We start from the raw sequence: 20,512 nt of genomic DNA on the forward strand, positions 1-20,512 counted from the left end.
TTGCAGTCTTGCATCAAATATTTGGAGACTACAAACTACAGATTAACTACAGATTCTCCTTGATTTTTCAGGTTTGCTTTGGAGACAACATATTACATGTGCAACAAATAAGAAACTCCTGATAAAATTAGTACTTGAAAATGTGTATGTCTTTAAAAGTGGCGTGCTATGTCTACGCCTTCATGAGATCCCATTATTCCACTACAAATGATTCTTGGTTCTTGGAGTTTGTGTACCCATGATAATGATGATGTAAATCCAATATTCACTATTCGTTTAGCTCTGTTTTGGTCTCAACCAACTCCTGAGGGAGATACCAGGCTCTTCAGTTGCTAAATGTTATATAACTTTGAGGGGAACTGCAGATCCAGGTCATAATTCTGATTAATTGTTAATAAAAAAATAGTGTTGATGAAACCATTTTTAAGAAAAACAAAAGAAAATGTATCGCTAAAAAAGCAAATTGAAATTCTTCATATGTACTTAGGTGCACCTATTCACACACAGTCCTGATCCAGTCTTGGGTGATTTATACTTTTACATTGTGATGATTCCTCTGCTGGAGGTGCACCTGTGAACCCGGTTCAGATCATCAAAGGAAGTGCCGACCGTTCACATTCTTGTTCCTCGGGTCTTACAATTAAATATAAGAAGATCGGGTTAAGTGATCAAAGACCCTTGGTTTCTGGGGCTTAAGTGTTGCTCTATTTCATCAAAGGCCAGCAGTCTTTTTAACCTCCACTACCTCTAGGTAACATTAAACTAGCAGGTAATGGAGCTTTGCCTTTCCTGTAAATACTGTACGGGTCTTCTTCAATGGGAACCAATGCGAAAGAGGATATATTGACACCAAATGGCCGCTTCTTTTTTTACATTCCTCATACGACCGACAACAAAGGCACCTGTCTCTTTAATCTGCAAAGAAAAACAATACAAACAGACTTCAAAAGAATATCCGGCTGACACTTGGTTTTCCTCCAACCAAAGTGTTTATCAGGCAGGCATATATCAGGCCAGTCTGGGCATTGTGTTGCCTGTAACCCACTTCCTCTAGCCCCTGGGTAATTGTCACGACATGTGTCCTTCTAAACCACAACTTGGGAGCTATTAGTATTAGCTTCCTGTTGATGACTAATGTATTCACACGATGCTTTGAAGCCCTCGGTTCAACAGAACAGCAGTTAAAGGCATTTGTTTTGTGTTCCTCAGCTGGTTTATTAATCAGATATAAATGGACAAACTCTTTGATGCAAATTATCTTTCACGACATAATCTCATGAGCAGTTTGAGGTTTTGCTGAAGGCCAACAAAGGACAATAATGCTCTCATACAGGACAAGGTACAAACACTGTCAAAGTAAAAGAGCTCAGTTCTTACTGAGGCCACCCATGGCGCATCAGGGATACTGTGTGGCACTTTGGATGAAGTCATCCTCAAAAAGGCAAACGTTGACCAAATATTTCAAGGAAAAGACTTCAGGTGATAACCAGTTAATCAGGTAATCAAGTGCATGTGCTTCTCCAACTCAGGCTGTTTTCCTCTGGTCTATTGTACCAAACTGCTGCCGGCTCGACTAGATGGAAAGGAAAATGAGGCTCTCTTTCTCTTCGCCTGTCTCATCCATTCTTCTCTGTGTGAGAGACAGAGTAAAGGTCAAACAATATGCATTGCAGACAGACTCCTAAACATAAGGCGAGCATGTGTTGCCATGCTGCTCTGTGTGAAACTCAAGCCTTTCTAGTATGCACAGCAGCCACATCCCCATCGCCCCGGCCTCACTGCCTGCATTAGAGCAGCGAGTGATCGCTGCGCCTCTCACACAAGAAGTGCTCGCACTGACAGGCCCGAGTGGCCCGTGCCTTGTGCTGCTCACTTTGTTTGCTTCAACAGCTTAATTTCTTATTTTTTTTCAAAAATGTTCAATTCAACAACCATGACCAATTCACGCAGCGATTGGCCTTCCCTAGAGTGTAACACAAAATACTTTTTCAGATTGTTCACCATTATAAAATGTGTACGATTTATCGCAATGGCAGGCTTTTTGCCCCACATTTAATGGTAGCTATTGATAACTGGCTATTGACTTTTGACATTACGTAAAACCAGGTTTGTTTCAAGCTCAGGCCTTAAAGCTTCTTGAGAGAGACACTGAACTCCCTCAAGCTTGATCAGCCTTGTCACTAACTGTGCACAGAGATCTCTGGGGGAGGGCAAGCAAAAAGAGATTTATGTCTATCGAAACATATGTTTACATCAATGATGACTGACTAGGCGATCGATTTAGCATTTGACCAAATAAGCATCTAAAGAACTCCGTATGGTCCACATGATTCCCCTGCACTAATGAGCACCTTGTTTCCCTCTGGGCATTTATATTCTTCAACATAAAACATACCTTTCCCTTTCTTCTAGCTATATCGTCATTGCTGGCCTCTTCGACACTTGTTCTGTCTCCTTCTCAGTATCTGCTGCCAGCTGGCTGGGAACCTAAGCAGTGCGCTGTGTATCGGTAAATATTCCATACAGCTCTTTGGCCACACTTTTCACTGACAGTAAATTTTGTGACTTCACAGCACTAATCAGATATCCTTTGAAGCTCCACTGATCTCACTTTGTAGCCGACAACAAATAAGATGCACTTTTATTACTTGCTGGACATTTTGTATTTTTTCCCCTAATCCTTTCAAGTTTGTCCTCAGCAGAATTGTATGTGTTGTGATCCGTCTTTTGCTCCCTCCCTATGCCTCATCCCTCTCTTTTTCTATCTAATCCCAGACGAAAGGGAGTTGGACACTCATTCCAAAAGTTGGATTTGTAAATAGCTTGAACCACATCTAAGGGAGAGACAGAATTAGCAAGAAAACACCAACTCAGAGCAGAGAAAGAAAAAGAGATACATACCATATTGTTCAATATTTAGTTCCAGAAATAATCTAATGCATGTCCCATACAAGAGGTAATGCAAGACGGTAATCTACATTCTTAACAGGGGTTAGTAGTCCAAAGTTAATATGGAGACATGCACAATTTCCATCCTCACTTAAATTGTGTTTATTCTCTGTTTCTCCACTAAGGTAAGGTAAAGGTAATGCGATCAGTTTTAGTACCAATAAGAAATCCTAAACATGAACAATAATAACCATGAAATCTGGAAAGACCCATAGTGACCATCTCAGAACCTTCATACTTCAAACCATCTCTTTTAAATGTGGGTGACGTGTCCTGCCTGCTTCTCCAGGAGACGCCAGCAAGGCACCATGGTACGATTAGGGAGCTGCTGGCGAACAATACCAGGGCCCAGTGCCATCTCCAGCTGCTTCCTCAGCACAAAGGCCCTCACTGAAGTGGATTGTACTTATTTATTCCTCTTTTATAAGTCTGACATGAAAGACAGAGCTGTTTATGTCTGTTTATTATGACTTGGTTTCGCAATGGGAACCTTAAGGAAGACTCCCTCAGAGTCAAAGGGCTGGTTTGTGTTTGATGCTGAACCCTTGAATGCTGGGATCAGCTGGTTGCTCTGGGTTCATTAATTCTGCTGACATCCAGGCATGATGTAGCATGACCTCAGCTTCTCCTCAGCAGTCTCGCATAGCCAGACCTACCTCCACATTGCTGTGTCAGCGCTAAAGAAAGGACTGGCTGCACAAATTATCATTCTGGTGTATGGGAGAAAAACGCTCTGGCTTGTTTGTATTTCTTGAAACCACAGTTTTGGAGAAACAGGATGTAGCGGCGGTCCCCTTGCAAACTAGTTAGTGGAAGGGAGCATGGAACAGGCCGCATGAAATTTACGGCCGATGGCAGACAGTCGACATTCAGTGAGTCAGTCTGTCTCCTCAGTAGCATGTGCTCCGTCTCCTCTGCAGATTTGAACATTATGAAGACTAACGGCAAGGTGGCACACTGAGTTCTCAAAACCTGAAAGTGACGACGCTTCAGCCATTGTTGCACCAAGTACCTCCACACTCACTCTGAACACTTGGCCACATCCCATGTGCAGCCCTGTGGGGAATGGCAAAGCCTCACGTCTGCTGCCGATTATGGAGAGAGATTAAGGCCTGCCAGGAGAGACCAGGCCATGGTGGAGGTGTGGGTACCGGTAGAGATAGAAAGAATAAAAGACGAGTTCAAACCACATTAGGCCTGCTGGGCTTATCCACCATCAGCTCCATAGTGGTTGGAGCTTCCTGATAAAGATGCAAGGAGTCATGTTGGGAAGAAGGAGGGGAAAAAATAAAACGTTGGACCATTAAGTTTACATATGACCACCAATTGCTTGCATGCTATCCAAACTCTGCTCGCCTTTTGCTTCTTTTACCTTCATCTCATCTCTCGTCCGATGTGATGGCCGCTTTGATTCTATTCTCATGCTGGTGCTTTAAGCTCTTTACCAGCCAAAGCAGATCTTTCTGTTCTCATTGTAATTTACAGTACGATATCCCTCTGCATATATTCATTCCCTGATGAGAGAAAACTGTCTGATCCATTTATCCATTAGACATAGTACTGACAGTTTCTTTTGGTTTCAATAACATCTTCATCTGGAACCCTTTTCATCTTGGTTTATAAAGAAAATTGACTTAAAATGTATGTTTTATTAGAAGAATTCTACAGTTTAACTAATGTCACTGGATAACACATATCACCAGTGGGCACAGTGAGCATGCAGAGTAGGGTACCTCTCCAGGTAAAGCCTTTGTTGGCACAAATCAACTCATTAGCTTCTCCTTTCTGGTTGAAGCCGTGCTCATCAGTGAGACATCCTGCTGTAAATTAGGTTGGAAATGTGTAGTCCCTCAATGCCACATGCTTATAAAATGAATATATTCTGAAATTAACCAATTATACCATGACGGTATAATTAGAAGATCCAGTTGAGATGGACCAATCAAAGATCCATTAATCAGTGTTTAGCTTTGCACATCCAAATCATTTCAGGTTTGTCATTTTTAGTGCACTGCTGAATTGGATGCTTCTGTCTTTGTCCTCTTTCTTTGTTTCACTCAGCTTTTACTGAAAGGCACTGACAATGTGGTGGCAGATATGTATATGTATTAAAAGATTTCAGAGGATGCGTATAGCTTGGTTATGTTGTTTGGACCTGCTTTAAACTGTGATTATGTGGTATAAAATATCCCCAAAAATCTCAAATATCTTCCAGTAATTCTCTACTTATAGTCAGTCTCATTTTGAATCAGGAGCAGCTCCACCATCTAGTGGTTACATCTGAAACACATCGGCTTTCTTCAAAACGCGCCGACCTCCTTCGCAATGCAACAGAAGATAAAATAGTACTCATGTTGCTTCTATGGTAACACAAATAACTCCAAGCCAATCATTTGAAGTTCATCCATACTGTGGTAATGATGCTAATAAGGCTAATGACAAAGAGGATCCTCAGTTCTCCTTTCATGTCAGCCACGGAACAAGAACAACATCTCCCTTCCTTAGGATAGTATTGAATGGATTTTGGCTTCAGAGAGTTTCTCAAATCGCTTTGAAAATCTAGGTTTTCTTTTTTCTTTTTTTTTCGTGAGAGAGGAGGCGACTGGAGCAAGTGAGAGAAAGCGGGAAAAAGATTGTTTGGAGTCAGAAACACATTTCAAAGGCTTCCCCAAAAAACAGCCTGCAAAATCTGAGATGAAACCAGCTAATAAAGCGCCACACGGCAATAAATAATGCAACAAGAGGAAACAACATGAAAGATCTTTTCATCTCCGTATGGTGAGGAAAAGAGGAAGGAAGCAATGAAAATGTGTGTACGCTCAGTTCTGTAGTCAATATGCTAGATTGTTGGACTTTCCTTTGAAACTTTGGGACATTCGGTCAAGAGTAGAAATATGTTCCTGGTTTCCGGTCTTGATGGTGTGCCTAATTAATGTTGCAAAAAAAATGTAAAGGTAAAACATGCTTCAATAAAGCTGGGGACATGAGGAACATCATGACCTTTGACATTTGCCGTCTGTTATTTCTTCTGTGTATCTAGCACATCTTCTTGTATCTTCTGTGTATCTCTTTTGGTCTAATTGTCTCTCATTATTACATTAGATTAGATAATCCTTTATTAGTCCCGCATTGGGAAACATTTCAGGATTACGGCAGCAAACCGGGTAAAATGCACACAAGAGACACATTAAAAAATCAAATTAATGTCGTAAACTTTGTGTTGAATTTGTTTTGCTTTTATTTCGCCTTTTTCCCCATCAATCCACGTAAATAGAATAGTATAGTTTCCCTGGTTTTACCGCCACTGCAGCCCATCTCCCTCCTCTAGTTGAACACGTAGAGCCAATTCTTATGACTCAGAACAATCAAGAGGCCAGAAATTCCCCATGCGCCCAACCAAAATAGTTCCATCCACCAGCTGACAGCCAAGGACAGAGATCAAACCGACCACAAGCAGGGGCGGCGAAACAAGAGCAACAAAAGGGTTTCCTCTCCTAATCTCTGTTAAATTAGAGTGGACGTGCGTGGTGGTGTGGGCTTCCTGGACAGGATAAAGGGGCTTGAATTGTGACTGGAAGTGAACTGTGTGGTTATGATGTTTTAATTAAAGGCAGCATTGAGAGTGGGCAAGTGCTAAAGCTGCATTTAAGACTAAAGTGTGTGTGTATGATGATGAAAGTGAGTGAGCAGCCGTACAGTTGTCTAACACTGACATCTTGTGGCCAGATGTGGAAGCTCAGCTATTAACCTCAAATTGGACCATAAGAGGCAGTTGACCCTCTGTTACGTTTCCATTATCCTGATAGGACTGCTCTAATCAGAGAACTAATGAACGACACTTTTTAATTTTTAATTTAGATTAAACTGTAGTATGATGTCAAATATTTAATCTTGTCATGTTCTCAGGTGCACCTGTCCTGTATTCTGAGCATCCATACAACTCTGGGCACACACATTGTCAGTATGAGAGTCTTTGAGTCCTAGGAGTTGGGACCGTGCTGCAGTGTGAGGGAATAACAGACAGCATTGGAGATGAGAGTGTTGGTGTACACATACCTACACAAAGAGTTGTTTAATCAGGCAATCAGGTAGTAATGCAATCTGCATGCACTGTCAAAAATGGACTGCAACATATCCTGTCTGCATAGTCTTAATTCCAGTTGGCTATAATAATGGCTGTTTAACACATTTGGAAGACCTGTGGTAAAAGAAAAAGTGCCAACCAACCAGCGCCACACTGGGATACTATACCTGCCACTAGTTTGTGGTAATTTAATGGAAAACAACTTTATGTCACCATTTGAACAGAATCTACACAAACATAAATAACTGAAGGATTTGTGGGGCCCCTCGACAGTTTCCTCTGTTTGGTAATTAAGCCTGGAACATCTTATTAGGCCTACATTTGAAGATAATGTAGAGTCACAGTAAAACGTTAACGCCAGTAGGAGGCGACAGAGACCAATTAAAAGTCTATCTATCTATCTATCTATCTATCTATCTATCTATCTATCTATCTATCTATCTATCTATCTATCTATCTATCTATCTATCGTATGTATAAGAAACTTCATTTAAAATGTTTCAGGGCTGACAATGTATAGTATTATAATTATTGAAAATATATATATATTTACTGATACCGACTATTAGCAGGTGTGTAAACAACAGTGAACTCGTCGTGCTTTTGCTTGCGAGGTTCCCCGTCACCATTATTACAACTTTATGCGAACGTGTGTTATGTGTGTCAGAGAGAGAGAGAGAGAGAGAGAGAGAGAGAGAGAGAGAGAGAGAGAGAGAGATTACAGTCGCCTAAACCGCGTGCGCCGAGCCAGTCTGCATCTCTCGCGTTTACCTGCACTGGACTTTATGAAACGCACTTTAACGGGGACCTCGAGCCGTTCCTCCTCGCGCTGCCTACACTCCAGGTGATGATATGGATTAACTGACTTGTTTCTGTCCCATGAAGGTGCGGCTTTTTTTGTGAGTAGCGCTTTTCGAAGTTGTTCCATATGCAGGACGGTCGGGACGGTTCTCCCTGCGCTCAGGAGGCGGATTAGAGAGGAGACACCGTATACCCGGTAAGGTCTTTACGCCTAATACCTCGTCATCATACAGCCAACTGACTGGATAACAACCACACGCATGTATTTACCTTTAGTGCCCCACTGCAAGCTAGCAAAGCAAATGACGGTGCTTTGGCTCGACAAACAGACAGAATAATTGGCATCAATTAATAGAAATAAAAGCCAAAAAAAGAATGCTCAAAAGTCTTAATTATTCCACCAGCTCACTGATATCCGGCTTATAGTTTAACAAACTGGAAATTATAGCAAGCTTGACAGGTTTAGCTGTCCAATTGATGCCTTACATGTTCCCATTTAAATCCCAACATGTATATTTGAAACCTTGCTAATTATGCTAGCTAATTGTAATGCTCAACCTAACGTCCGTGAACGTTACACCCACTTTTTGCCAAAAGTGTCTCACAGCTAGGAGAGGACACCAGGTGAAAGTTACCACCCAACCACGAATCTACCTGTTTTAAGTCCACCTCAGGCATATGATGGAGGATGGAGGCAGGTGGATGAGGGATGTTTAAGCTTAGATTCTCGGATGTAGATTGTTTAGAAAGGGAGGTGGTCCTAATGCTCTGGATGTCTCACTTCAGTCAGATGAGATACGAACAGACAGAGACATCCCCGGCTCCTTTCAAAGCAAATGACTCAGTCATTTTCCATATTCAACTACTGCTAAAGAATTGATGAATAGACTAAAGGTACGTAGTCTGTTTGAAATCAAAATGTGTTTTTATAAATGCATCGCTGCTACCAGGAACATGCACACACCAACATCAGTATGCACACACAGATATATTCCTACATGCATTTGACACATTTTACAGTCATGATGTTGCCCCAGTTATTCTGCTGCATCATGCCTCACCCTCATGAAACAAGGCACACTGTGTTGATGCCCTTGTAACATGCTAATAAGTGGAACAGTCTGCTGTATGTGGCTTGACTTCATGTGCATGTTAAGTGTATGTGCCCATGTCCCGTGGGTGTGTACAGTACCGGTATCTGTGTTTCATGAAGAGACATGAATTCAAAGCGCGCAATGACACTTAGTGCAGAATTGAAACAGAAGAAGAAGAATATGTGGCTGGCTGTGTTCTGAAGCGTTTACTAATTTATGATGTTATTTTTAGGCTCGGCTACATTTTTGATGCTTCGAATTTGTCAAGTTTAATGCTGAGTGAAAACTCTGGGTGTGTCTGTCAACTTCTTTGTATGTGACTGTGTGCACACACATGTACAGTACACACACACACACACACACACACACACACACACACACACACACACACACAAACCGCTGCACACATACAGATGATGTATGGAGGTACTCATAAGGCCCCTTAGCACTGCATTATTCATAATAATAGTAACGTTGATTCCTAAGACCAACGTTTACAAAAGTGCCTGACATGAAACTGTGCACTGTTGAGCTTTAGCTTACCTGATGTAATTAAATCTCCTTCAGCTCTCTCTTCACTGTCTGAGCCTCAAAGTTTTACAGCCAACCGTAAAATAAGAAGCATAGTCAAATGTTGTTATGTCTCCAAACCAAACAAATGACGTATTGAACTTTCAACCCCAAAGCTCATTGTCGCACTTCAAATTGTGCTTTACTTAAGCTACTTTTAAAACCTGACTCCCTTAATAAAGCTTCTAAAAAAAGGCATAAAAAAATAGGAACACAAATAGGAACAAAGCAAAACTGTGCCTCTGTAATGCAAAAAAAAGAAGCTTTCCCTGATTTATGGCTTAATGGTGAATTAAAAACTAAAGAGGTTGGATGAACTGCTCTTATGAGGTCTAAAAGGTTTTAGGTCAACCCTAATCTCCTTTGCCATATAGACTGCACTTTCACCTGGTTTGGCTTCAGTCTGAAACTCCTGATTAAAGGGTTTTCCGACAACAGCAGAAATAGTTCTTTAAGCGCTTTTAGTTCGGTAGGCCCATCAGAGGCTATCCATCAGTTCTTAGTAGACGGAGACAGGCAGACTTCTTCCTGCTGATTCAGTGACCTTTCTTTTAGTTCAGATTTTACCTCTAAACATTATTATGCTTATCAGGTATTAATGGGAAATGTAGGCTACCTAGAGCTGAAGGAAAACATGCATTCTAGTAAGATGCTAGAGGCATACATCAGTACACAGAAAGGGATGGCCGTACTCTGATGCAGACTCTTATATTTTATTCTTTAAAGATCATTGTTTTAAAACTTTGCCTTTTTTCAGGATCTTGAAGAAGAACTTTAGATCGTAAAATAAAAACTATTTCATCAGAGTTTTAAACATGCAGCCTTCCTCTCCTCCTGTTGTTAATTGTGAAACAATCCTCAGCCATTCAGCCCCACTGGGACAATGTCCCCCGGATCTGGAAATTAAGTGGCTCATTGCGGCTCGCACGGCTCTTTTCTCCACTACGCTTGCTTTTACATGCTGGGTCTATTTTTGCTGAACCAGATCATTTCTTTGAAGGGTGAAATACACCTGTAAATGTGTATAAACACTCATATTCGTAGACAATTGATACAAAGTAGTTGTTTGTTAATGTCACTTCTCTAACCAAGTGTAAAGCAAGAGAAGGAATGCAACAATTTTCCTCATGCTAATACTCAATATTGAGAAAATACAGATACCAGATGTCCAGATGGCACACTGTGGTACAGTTATTAAAATAAATTAGGTATAGCCACCAAGTATGTTACCACATCAATCATAAATGAGCTTTGATCGTTAATTCAATGTGCTCATAAAGACATACAATGTCCACAAAGCAATTCTGATGGATGCCAAATCAATAAAAATGGGTTCATGAATACTAATGAACTAAATAGTAACAACATTATCATAATCAGACCAAACTATGACATTCGCTGGGAGAAATATCTTCCTTGAGATTAATCTGCTCGGTTTGTTACAAAAATGCAGTTTGAGTCAATGTAGTGATGATTTTCCAACAAGTTAGAAGCAAAGACATTGGATTTAGTCAATAATAATAATACACACAATGACTAAGCTTGTGTATTGACAAGAAACTGGTGATACGTTGTATCGTGATACCAGGGTTATGATTGAATATATTGCAAAACATATATTTTCTTTTTAGGAAAACTGTCATAGGATAAAGACAAACAATGTCCGCAAAACATTTCTGGATGTTGTGGGCTAAAGACGCTCTGCTTCAGAAATGCTTTCAGTGGACATTTGAACAGTGGACTCTGAATGCCACACGATGCATCCAGTGAACATTAGGATTAAACCAGTGCTAGCTAACTCATCTGGTCCTTGACAGGCTTGGTTTCAGTAAGCGAACTTGGCAAAATACCCAAATTACTCTTTGGAACTATTTCTCAAATTGCCAGCAATTTGGCAGAAGAAAAAATGAGTCAGCCAATATGAGACAACATTTCCAGTCATTAATGATCTTGAGTTAGCAGACCCAATCCCAGTGCCCACATACAAGTGGATTAATTAATTACCCAGCAGCTAAACGTAAAGCCAGTGGCTGTGTATCTGTGACTCACTAAGACAAACACTTGATGCCTGTCTCCCTCTTCCGTCTCTCTTGGCATTAGTAGACGGATATCTCACTAACAGGATGGAACTAACTGGAGGCTCATGATCTCAAGCTGTTGCCTTTAATCAATTCACAAAAGCATTTGTGAATTAAATAAATAGAGACAGAGTTTGCAGCATTGGCTACCTCCTATCCTATTCTTATATCTGCCGTAAACACCCATTTACCTTATTGACCGAGTGGAGATCTTAGATAAATGTGTTCTCTGAATCAAAGCCAAACTTCTGCTCCCTGAGACTAAACACTTTACATTAGAAATTGCAAAGAAATATGAATCAACTTATGACAGAAATGCGACATATCATCTAAACCATCACTCTGTCTGGCACCGCTTATAAAAACCAAATTCTTGAGAAATCTCTCTGGACTTTGTCCCAACTGTAAATGAAATTACTTTACTGTAGTGGAGACGACATGTACTGTAATTCACTGTGTGTGTGTGTGTGTGTGTGTGTGTGTGTGTGTGTGTGTGTGTGTGTGTGTGTGTGTGTGTGTGTGTGTGTGCGTGCGACGAGAGCTGCTAAGTGGATTGTGTTCCCACTCTGCTGTCGTTCGTGAACAAATAATTATCTTGGGTCAAGAAGAGAACAGACAGGAGAACAAAAATAAATGAAAGATCTGTAACATCCCAGATATGTGAATCATAAATAAAATGTTGACCGAGAGCATGAACTAATGCAAAGAGGCTGACATGTTGCGCAGCCACTGATGGACTCATACTGTATATTTTATTATTTTATTCAATGATTTTGCATGACTGCCGACGGGCAGGGGAACTTTATTGTTTCTTTGCTCACTCTGAGGTGAAAGCAATGGAGACGGACACAACACCATCACCAGCCTCCAATAGCTACATGCTCCCTGTGCAGGAGCGCGATGTGAGGCGTGTGCTCAGAGCGCTGAATCGGAGGAAAGTTGCAAGCCGTGATACTGTAACGAGAAGGATGCTAAAGGTCCGTGTGCAGATCAGCTGCCTCAACGACTACCGTCCGGTCGCACTCAGAGCGGTCATATAAAAACTTGACTAATGCTGAGTGGGCGTAGGCAGCTTAGGCTTGCTAGCTAAGCTGCAAAAGCAACACAGCTTTTTTACGAAGCTTTGCACATCCAGGGATGGAGCAGCCAAGACCAGCGTTGTGATGTCCCACAAAATTGCAAAAAACAGCTATTCTCTGATGGGGAGTTTATTTAAATAGTGTTTGGTGGACTCTGCTGCACTACTATGCCCCCAGAAAAAAATAAGCATTCGAGAATCTGTCCCTCTCCAGGCAAGGCGTAACTAGGAGGATTGAGGACATCTTGGAGCTCAACTGCAAAAAAAAGCAGACAATTTCAACACAGCCCAGTCAATCTTCTCTCGCATATCCACCTCCGACATTCAACCGGACTTCCGTGCACTTGTTGAAGCCCAACACAGACTGAACAGAAAAACCCAAAATGTGATAATGACTATTTGCTCCAACCAAACATCTGCAATAGGAATAATGATTCAAACAAACAGGCACAGGGATCACGTTTCTGTTAAATTAGTACTTTTATCACTATTGTTTGTTGTAACTCCTTTATACATTGTTGTTCAGTTTGGGTAGTTGGGGAGGGGTTGTAATGTGCAAAGTAACTCAAACTAAAGCTGCCAGACAAATGTAGTGGAGTAAAAAGTACAATATTTACCTCTGAGATGTAGTGAAGTGGAAGTACAAAATTGAATACAATGGAAATACTCAATTAAAGTACCTTGAATTTGTACTTAAGCAAATATACTTAGTTACATTCCACCACAAATCATAACATTTACTCTTACCACTCACAGCTTATCAAAACTATACAATTTACAGCTTTTTATAAAGAGGTGGAATAATATTGAGCAGGATTGAGTTCAGTCTATTGGTCCGGCCCTCCACAACAGTCCCTTTTTATCATGTGGCCACTTAAGAAAAATAATTGCCCACCTTGCGCTACGCCCTCTACACTCAAGGACTGTGCCCCAACTCATTACGCCAACACCACATCACAGTCACAGGCGGCTGTGGATAGACTTATCTCAGGAAAAGTGGCTGTGGTCCTTCTACTGCTGCTCCATCGAGAGTTTGCTGGCGTATGTGTCACTGTGTGGTATACCAGCTGCTCAGCAGCAAACAGCAGAGCCCATCAGAGGGTCATCAACAATGCCAAGAAGATATTCGTTGCCTCAGTAGAGCAGCCAATATAGTAAAATACCCGTCCCACTCTATACGCCACCTGTTTGATCTGCTGTCCTCTGGTAGACGCTTCAGTTCCATCAAATCACAGACAAGCAGACTCAAAAACAGCTTCTACCCCAGAGCCATTCATAAACTGAACATTGTCAAACACTGACTGTCTACGCTGACTAGCAGCACTGCAATACTTAGAGTTATAGCTACTTTCCAACTGCAGTCTACACAGAACTCTGCACAGATGTTCTGCCAGAATGTTACTGACAATACTTAAAATAGCTTCTAGCATAAACTCCACACAGCCACTCAAAGTTTGTTCAAACACTGAGGATTGATGCCAACTAATATTTGTCACCCAGCCAGGTGTGACGCATACTGTTCTTTAATGTTCTATAGGTTTCCCTGTCCATCATATCCTCAACTTCTTGCTCCATTTTGTCATGGCTCATATTTCCCTTTCTCATCATTCCTCTCTGCTACCTCATGTGTTTCTCTCTCTCTCTCTTTCTCTCTCTCTCTCTCTCTCTCTCTCTCTCTCTCTCTGTCTTTCCCTCTCACTCTCTGTCTTCCTCTTTGCGTCGGTATGCCTGTTAGTTGTTCCTGGTAGAGTGAAGCGGCTGCATTATCTAGATACATTATTGATGCACGCAGCACTCTGACTAACACACACACACAGACACACATTCCGAAACACCACTCACTCACATAATAAAAACATACAAACACTCATAAAATCAAACACATCGTTGCACATAGACATATACATTCAGTACACGATCACAAAGAGCATGTGCCTCAATTTGTTTTGGAATGTGAGTGAGTAGAAGAGGGCAAAGAGAACGGCAACACACGTGCAGACTGTTACTTCACGGCTGAGAGAACACAGCTGATTTTGCCGAGCCCTGTTTTCAGAGAAGAAGAAGCAGTCATTCTGTTTGAAATGCACAGGACTAAAATTAACACTCTATTGGCAACCACACGCTGAGCTTTTGTGCGAGCTTGCTTAACACCCCGTAGTACTTTGGAAGGAGTTGAAGAGACGGAGGAGCTGTAGGAAACAATCAATCTTTAAAAATAACTAAAGAGTATTCTAAAAAGAGATGTTCGGAAAATCTGGGAAAGGCAGCAGAAAAGACGAAGAAGAGGGAGAATTATGAAAGAGAAAAGTAATGAAGGGTGAGGTTTTGAGTGGCGGGGGAGGCGGAGGGAGGGGGCTGAAGAGTTCCCAGCATCTCTTTTCCCAGGGCTTTGTAAGGGCCTCATTAAATATGGATGGTGATGGTAGAGCAGGGGCAAGTGGGACTCCGCAAACAGCACAAGCAGCCCAGGCAAGCCCTTCTTGCTGCGACGGGGCCCTGCTGTCTTTTTTGCCTCGTCTGTCTCTCCTTCTTCCCCCCTCTATTCACTTGACTATCGTCCCTCTCTTCCTCCCTCATCCATTTCCTCTTTCACAACCTTTCTCTCTGCCATCATCTGTGTCTGTTAACAACCGCTCTGATGACAAAGTGGGTCTTTTTTCTGTGCTTCATCCTCTTATTCCTTATTGTTTACCTCCTCACAAAGGATGTATGAAAATATAAATACACTTCAGTATCGCAATATCATTTTTTGCAATACTGTAATGATTCTCAAAAACAATTGATTTTTAATTAACAGTTTATATGCAAATATTCATAGCACACGGAAGGTCAGATTGCACAAAAAGTTACAAAGACCGTGTTCAATGCAAAGGCAGATCCTGTTACTGGTACTACGTTAGTACATTGATAACATTGATACTCTTGCATTGTCTTTCTGTCAATCTGACTATTTTCCAATATGCAAAATTATTTGTACTGTGTGATTCAGACTACAATAGTTGAATGTACCCCACAGCGTACCCTCTTCACTCTTAATTGTGATACTGTTTTTGCCTTCAGGAGATGAAGACACACCCCGCTGGTCCTCTTCAGCAGAACGATGGACGGAGAGAAAGCAGAGCGGGACTGTAACCGGGGCCTTCATGGAGCCCTGATACACAGGGCAGACAGCAGGTGTGTGCTTCTTTCAGTAAATACAAATGTGACACAGATTTTGTTTGCGTGTGTGTACACAAAAAGAAAGATGACAAAATTAAAGGATTAAGAGAGTGTGAGATAAGGAGAGAATGAGACGGAGGCCGACCATGAGAGGACAGTGAGTTGTGAACCACAGACAGAACCATACCTGTTTTATAGTTTAGTATATAGTATATATATTTATAGTTTAGTCTGTCGCCCGAAACAGACCTGTGAGGATGAGGTGCAGCTAAATCTAATCTGGCTCAGAAGGTGTGACGCACAAACTCCCTGCAGACACATTCTGTAATCCTGTGTGTGTGTGTGTGTGTGTGTGTGTGTGTGTGTTTGTGTGTGTTTGTGTGTGTGTGTGTGTGTGTGTGTGTGTGTGTGTGTGTGTGTGTGTGTGTGTGTGTGTGTGTGTGTGTGTGTGTGTGTGTGTGTGTGTGTGTGCTTTCATCAGAGTATTATGCAAAAGTTGGTTATCAACTTGTGATTAACGCATGTTCCAGCATATACTACACACAACCATGCTTCATGCAAAATATGTTTATATACTTCTTGTTTACTTTCACAAATGCCATTTTGAGGCATTGCCACTTTTCTTTTATTCTGGCAATATGACATACCTAGACTACGGAGAAGTCATGGGACCATTTACGGTAGCTTGAGGCTAATGAAATAATACTTGGGATGGGAAGGATCAGGGTTTTGGTTTAACATGGACATCAGTTAATGCATCCGATCTCATGCTATAAGTCAATGCTGACCTGTAAATCACAACACCAAATTCCTTGATTTTATTATGATATTGTAAATGATATAATAGAAACAGTATAGAAACAGTATGTCATTGATAAAAACGTCACTTGAGTTGCTTTACTTTTACCATCAAATGTATTTTCTTGTTTTTAAATAAGCTTAATTAAGTCTTAGCCTTAAATAAGTCATACTGTAAGAATTTACAAGAATCAGATGACTGATTGAATGTTTCTCCTTCAGATTTCTGTCAGGATACAGATGGTTAGTTTGGCTGAAACTTTGGAGATCTCAAGTAAAGTTCTTGTAATATGTGATGAAATTAATCATGTCAGGAGCTGACATGGAGTATACACAGCTCTTTATTTGTTGTATCATTTTTTAATTCAGGCAAGGTAATATAAGCCATTACATTATTATAGACTGCTCTATGTGTGACTGAATAGTTTTCACTATAAGAGGAAAAGCAGGTGATTACAATCTTTTGTGCACTCTCAGTATCTGTGAAATGCAAACACACATACTGAGATAAATGGGGATAAAGGAAAATGACAAGTGACAAAGTAAATGAATGCAGGTTCAAGGGAGAGCTTAAGTGTGGTAGTGGGGATGATACAGTAAGTGCTGCTGCAGCCCCATTACTCAGATTGTGAGTGTCTGAGTTTTTCTCTGCAGCAGTGCTTACCATGCGTCAAAGGAAATATCCATCCTAAAAACACCTCATTACTGGGAGAGATATACTGATATCATAATGTGAAGTGAAAGTGTAGAGAGATGTTATAGATTTGGAAAAGTAGAGGCAAACAACTGTGTTGGGCAAAACCAGGTGAGGAAAAAGTCACCTGTTTTTTCTATTCAGAGAGTTGTTATAAATAAGAGCACAGAGCCTCAGTTGACCTCTCTTGTCTGGAAGGAAGAGTTTACCGCCTCCACTCAGCTTTTTAAAACTCACTAGCGATTTCAGGTTTTCTTCCTCACCTGTATCTAATATTTAGAAACATATAGGTGTTATTGGCATTCCAACTGCACAGTTTAACAGAAAATATAAAATGTGCTGCGTTAAGCAGCAACATATTGTAATTCAAGTGGTATGCCCTTTCTGGAAGGCAAAAATATGAATCAGAATAATTTATTGGCCAAGTACGTTGCCCATACAAGGAATTGGAAAGGTACCAGTAGTAAAAAGCCAATATTTTGAAATATAGCCCTTATCCTGCAGCTCTGCTCGCTCAAGAAGGATAAACTATTTGCAACAGTTCCTCTCCATCTCTGAAACGCTTCACAGATAGTCAGATTCTCTTTTTTAAAAGTCTATCTTCATTTTTTGTGTTGCTCTGCAGTGTAGGCAGTTGTTTCCCAAGCTTGCAAATTATATTCTGCTGTTGAATCAAACTTTCATGAAGGGATGTGCACGTGCATCTGTCGATCAGCCAATAGGAAGTCCCTTTCTCTGAATCAACTGTGATTGGACAAAGTCTCCCTTAATGATACCTTTTCTGAAGCCAGAAAAGAGTCTAGTTTTCTGACAGCAAAAATAAACTTCCTACCACTTCTTTAACCACCACTAAAGAAAAACATCCTTCAATGCGTGAAACCACAATTGAATTTTTACTCTTAATTGTTTATAACTGCAAATGTTGTTCTTGTGTGAATCATTGTGATTGTAAATTCAATTTAAGTATGTCTAAAATGGTGAACTCAACTTCCAAGAGACTTAATCTTGAGCACTGTGGCGCTGTCCCAACTGTGTGGGCGGCGACACAATAACACACCCATGAACATGGCACCATAAAAGATGAACATGTGTAGGTCACTCACATCTTAATTATATTTAGTAGAAGCTATACCCATATAAGCCTTTCATTACTAAATTAAATGGATAGATTATGTCTGAAATCCAATATGATGTAGATAAATAATATGAAACGTAGTAGGAAATTATATGACTTGTAATTCTTTGAGGGTGGAGTTTGTCTTTCAGCTCCAATTTTTAAATTGTTTAAGAGGCACAGAGAAACAGATGAGAGAAATCTGATTGTTCCCACATTCAATACAAATCAATAATCTAATCATCTCACACATGGAGGGGACACAAGTGAAGGATTGAATGGTAATAGCAGCAATATATGTATGTGAAAACAAGACATGATGTGCGCTAATCAAGATGAAATCCAATGAAGGACTAGTGTAAAATATTTTATTTCAGAAGGGAAACTGAATGAGCAACATGCCACAGTAACGGATGTACCAAGACACACACACACACACACACACACACACACACACACACACATTGAAAACATTGAATACAACAGTTAGAGCATTACAAATCTGTTTTTCTCCAACACTGTTTGATGGACACAGGATGCGAGTTGAGCTGCTGCTATTGTTTGCTCAGTTTGTTAAGATCTAGATCAGCGGTCCCCAACCTTTTTTGTTCCACAGATTTCACGTGGGCGATAAATATGACGTAATAAATATGACGGCATATATGACAGGCATAAAAACAAATGTGCATAAAAATACAACTCAACATTACGCTAAATTAGCGGGAGATTGTTTATCTGCTACGAGCCGGTCCCACCTCGGAGTGACGGGAGACAACGACACCCGACGTGTGTTCTTTATGTCCTGTCTACTCCGTGACTTAAACCTTTAGTCCAGTCTCCGTAATTTAAAACCCACTTCACAAAGACAGGATGTTGAAATGGACGCAGGGTTTCAGAGCTTCTTTTTTTTTCTGCCTTTATTTTAAATCCAGAACACCAGCAGAGTTGAAATGTACATTTAAGTTGAATTTTTGGGGTAACGTATCAGGCGACCTCTTGACATGTGATCAGACGCACAGACGGATGTATCTGGTCATTTTTCTAAAAAAAACATCTTTCCGACCTCGATAATCAATCAACATTATTTATTTTGTTCATTCAATCTTTCTGCGCAAACCGGTACCGGGCCGCTGCTCTAAATGATTAAAATCCTTCATCCGGTTAAAATATATATTTAAAATCACCACCTGGATCTGCTTCTGGCGGGCAACTACAGCTCTGACACATTCATAAAGGAAGGCACTGTTCCACAGTCGGCACTCCAGCAGGAGGTAGAGAGCTAAGAATGCTTCCAGTCACAAGCCGTCCTTTTCCTATTCTATCTCATCACTCATCAATCTGTTATAAAAAATGGCTAAACAAGTAGAAAATGCTTAAAATCCATTATTTCCATTATAAGAAACCAATAGTAACTGTAACAGTCAGCGAATGATGCACCAAGAATATTCATGAAAGTTTAATTCTGAGAAATGCAACGTTGTCTTGTGTGTAATGTGCGAGGGAAGTACAGTATAATATTACCAGCAGCCTCTAATGTTACACCTTTAAAAAAACACATTTCCTGTCATCTTATATCCTGAACGCTGTGGTTGCAAAACAGGAATTGTTTGGAGCGGATTGTATCAGTGGACCACATGGTTTGTACTTCATCAGTATAGTCGATCAAAGCCACTTGAGAAGGGAAACATGATTATGGGATTAGAGGGGATTAGATGTGTATAAAGGCTTCATCCCAGTGTTTTTGACATTTGAAATGCACAGACATTTGGCTGGAATCCATCACTGATCATCCACTAGAATGATTAACTCCCCTAGAAATCCACGATTTTCAGAGCTTGTTTCTTAACATTTGCACATGTATCCATTTCACTCGGGATAAATCCATGCTGGTGAGCTAGTTGGGATACTCTCAAACCTCAGTACATGTCTGCATTGTGTGTTTGTAACCTGAGACTCGGGATACTGAGCAAAGCAAACAGGAAGAGTGCGCTATGGAAGAGATATAAAGAGGGAGAGAGAGAGAGAGAGAGAGAGAGAGAGAGAGAGAGAAGCAGGAGAGTGATATTCACAGACAGATGGATGGATAATGTGCT

Source organism: Taurulus bubalis (genome assembly GCF_910589615.1).
Source record: "Taurulus bubalis genome assembly, chromosome: 6".
NCBI lineage: Eukaryota > Metazoa > Chordata > Actinopteri > Perciformes > Cottidae > Taurulus > Taurulus bubalis.